At 30.1% G+C, this 3,912-nt stretch overlaps 1 long non-coding RNA gene across 3 annotated transcripts; it reads right to left on the bottom strand.

Moving 5' to 3' along the window:
* Nucleotides 1–633: 633 nt before the first annotated feature.
* LOC140060868 (uncharacterized) lies at nucleotides 634–3,703 on the bottom strand. 3 transcript variants are annotated; one of them, XR_011847378.1, is made up of 4 exons: nucleotides 3,617–3,703; nucleotides 2,677–2,778; nucleotides 2,094–2,206; nucleotides 634–877 (listed from the first exon to the last, which is right to left on the bottom strand). It is a non-coding gene; the product is annotated as an uncharacterized lncRNA (long non-coding RNA). The 3 variants fall into 3 exon arrangements; XR_011847377.1 differs by lacking the exon at nucleotides 634–877 and adding an exon at nucleotides 1,734–1,754; XR_011847376.1 differs by lacking the exon at nucleotides 634–877 and having other exon boundaries at nucleotides 1,713–2,206.
* Between the last annotated feature and the right edge of the window lie 209 nt (nucleotides 3,704–3,912).

Genomic DNA, 3,912 nt, shown 5'->3' on the forward strand with positions numbered 1-3,912 from the left:
TTACAACTACTTTTAACGTAATATTTTCAATGATAAACTAAGTTGGGGAGACATCAGCAAAAAAATTAAATCCCAGAATGTATTGTATGTGAACTTTATCTAAATTTAACTCCGGTAATCTGATGTTACTTTCGTTCTATAAATCCGTAATATGTAGTGTTTGGACGTACTGCCTCTCCTGTTGGGCTGGTAATGCTACCGGAGGGAATAAAGGACGCCTTAAAACTTTCATCCGTCGGGCTGGTAAAATGATTGGTCTAGAACTGCCTTCCATTACCGATGTGCACCAAGAACACCTCCAGAAAGATTTCGAACGCATTCAGTCGGATTACTCTCATCCTCTCCACAAAGTAATCATAGACCAACTTAATCCAAGTGGTAGATTGAGGCTCCCCAGTGTGAAAACAAATCGATATGCCAAATCCTTTATCCCCTCCGGTATCACCCAGTACAACAGGAAGTCAAGAAGATAATAACTTAACTTATTTTGTATTTTTTAGATGTTTTTATATGAATGGTTGTTCTATCCTAACAACCTGTTAGTGACGGTTTCATCGCTGTTGGTTGACAACTGAATAAAATTAAAATGAAAAATGAAAAATAATTGTATTTATTGTGGTTTTTTTTATGACGAGCAATGAATTTCTTTTTTGAGGATCAATAAATGTTATCTTAAGTGTTTTTTTATATGCGACTCTACTGCATCAATAAAAATTGTACAGTTTAATTTTACTTATTTCAACAATTATAAACCCAACTGAAACCACCAATGATTTCTCATCGTCAGTGTCCTTGTTGGTTCCTAGCTTGATTTGCTTGTACTGAGTACTCCATTTCTTATGTAACTACTACACAATTCTGTGCAGTCGCCTGATGACTAATGATAAAGTTAAAAGAAAGTGCATTCAAATTAGCAAGATTTGCAACTGAGAATGGTCATAATTGGTTAATTTGTTTGTAATGAGCAATTGATTGAACTGCATTACTGAAAGTCTTGTACTAATGAAGTTAAAAACCATTAAAAATTGCAAAAGTAACCAATTTGAATGGATGATAAATCAAATATCGCAATATCATTATTACCTTCACAAAAAAGGAGGTTATGTTTTCAAATCGCGCATAACCCCTACCCTATTAAAAGCCTAGGCTGGCTAGCTTGCTTTGCCTATGTAGTATTGCATGCTTAATTATTTTTCTTTGTTTTTATTTACAGGAATTAATATATTTATATACTGCCTGACCAAGTTGCTGAGAATTTATGAAACGCCAAACAAAGTAGCCTATGCATACACATAGGCCTAGGCCTATTATTAGCGACATTATTTACAAATAAATAATGTAATGTTAAATTATATAGGCTAGGCTTAATATATACTGTATATTAAAAATTGTGTAGGCTACTACTGTTACTTATTTATATTATTTTAATATAGGCCCTATCCCAAATAAACGGATTCATAAGTGGAATATTCAATTTTTTCCAAGAACTAGACTACTACACACTAAATAAAATTATTTTTAAATGTCTAAATTTAAAATTGGACTAATTTTGTTTATGAATTATGTTTGTGTTCCTGTGTGCAAATGTTGTATAAATCATTTGTTTAAAATTAAATTGTCTCATGTATAGGTCTAATACAATGATCTAGTTCAAATGTTTTCTAACATCAAATAATAATAATCTAAATCTGATAAGTTTGTTTTTTGTTTTAATGTAAATCAATTTTTTATGGCAATCTTGTACACTGGTGGGTCTGGAATAACAAAATTAAAATAGTAAATTAATGTAATATATTATTGCATGAACATTCATTTTTGGTGGTACAAACTCTGAATTGGTAATTAAAAAGCAATCAAAGTAGGCTGAAGTAATTTTTTGCTGTATTTGCAATAATCCAGGCAGTAATTGTTTTATCAACTTGAATTTGTAATTAAAAACAATATCAGCATTTTGAAGCAAATTTAGATTTATTCTTGTGTTTAAAAGAGTCTGTTGTATGGTATTAGTTTAGGTGTCGTTGCCACTTTTGCCTTGTACTATTATTTATTATTTTGAAGAATTGTAGGTAAAACTTAATCATGATGACGTTTACCATGCAGCCGATAGCCAAGAAGAAACAACTCCACCCATGTGATAAAGTCAATCTCCACATTCAACCATCCGCTTTAACGTGCAACCACTAAATTTCAATCTTCTTATCTGTATCTATATAAACATACATCTTTTGATAAATCAACAATTTTGTTTTTATTTCATTTAGATATTGGATATGATCAGGTGTTGGCCTACATATAATTAGAGATGTTAATTCAATATATTTTTTTTTTTTAACTTTATTTCTTCACTTTGTTTATTTAATCACAAATAGCAACATAATTGAATTTAAAAAAATCTTACTAAAATATCACAAACAACAACTCAAAACAATTTTAGTCTGTTGCAAAACATTAATAAAACATAAAACAAGTCAAATTAGGTGACATGTTTTAGAAGTAGCATTTGAAATAATAAATAGAACATTGTGTTAGAGGTGATGTAATGCATTTTTCTGATGTTGGGAAAGAATGAAACATATTTTGACATAATGGATAGCAATTTTTGTATCAATTTTGTTTACATTTATTAGTATAGTTAGTAGTTTTGACAAATGCACTAATAAAAACATATTCAGTTACCAGTATTCACTTCTTGTTCACTGCATGCATGCATAACTTGTTTCCATTGATGAAAAACAGTGTTACTAAAGAAATTGCTGGATAAACTACATAAGAATAAAACTAGAAAAAAAAAACTTTTGATAAAGTTCATCTGGTTTATATTTTGTATGATGATTATGGTTTTTTTTTTAATAGTCAAAAAAAAATCTTATTTAAAAGTAAATATTCTCAATACAATACATTTAAAATTACTATACTATATTCTGGTATTGTTTCTGAATAGGCATCAATTTATCTGGAAGACAAGAAATGAAGTTTAGGGAGATATTACTAATACTAGGCCTGGTATATTGGATAATTAAAAAACATGGTCGGAATACACTCAACCAGCCTGAATGTCTAAATAATAAATATTAACAAAAAAACACTACCTACAGTGATATAATAATAAATCATTTGCTTTATAAATAGCATTGTGTAAGAATTAGGATTGTGGGTATAGGCCTAGTTTGATAAGCATACCAATGTCCAAGTACAAACTCTAGGCATAGGCCTAGCCTAGCTAGGAGGTAGGCCTATGCCTAGCCTAAATAAAAGCAGAATTGTTTAGGTAGAGTAGGCCTCTAAGGCCTAGGCCCTTTCTATTTACAAACAAGTGAAAAAGTACATAATATGTTATTATAGACATACATATTATGTATGTCTATAATAATAATATGGTCTGAAAGTAAACAACAATTATGGTAGGCCTAACCTAGACCGGCTTGGGAATAAACTACTCTCCTTGTGTACTGGCATTTTAGGCATAACTAAGGTCTAGCCTAGGTAGGTAGGCTTAGCCTAGCCTTTATTTAGGGCCTGGTCTACTAGGCCTAGTTTATAAGGTCTATCAGCCTAAAATTAAACCTTACGAACTAATATCCATAAAGAAAACAACAACTAATGTCTTAACACTTACTTTAGATTAATTTTGGTAAGGTTTATTACGAAATAAACCATTAGTAAACCAAGTATTCATTTAAAAACTTCCGTTTTGTTTTTTAATTTGTCCCGATTTTGGGTCAGGCTAAGCCTAGCCCTAACTTAACATTTAAACATGTTTACTGTGTAATTAATGTATGAAGATCAGTAAAATATTATTATAATTATTTTTTAACAAATAAAACTATTTGTTTTATTGTTGAAAAGTGTAATTAAAGTGATGTTTTTTTACCGTAAAAAACTCTTTTTGTCGAGGTAACAAAAAAAACCGCC

This window comes from Antedon mediterranea, chromosome 10 (assembly GCF_964355755.1).
Source record: "Antedon mediterranea chromosome 10, ecAntMedi1.1, whole genome shotgun sequence".
In the NCBI taxonomy this organism is placed as follows: domain Eukaryota; kingdom Metazoa; phylum Echinodermata; class Crinoidea; order Comatulida; family Antedonidae; genus Antedon; species Antedon mediterranea.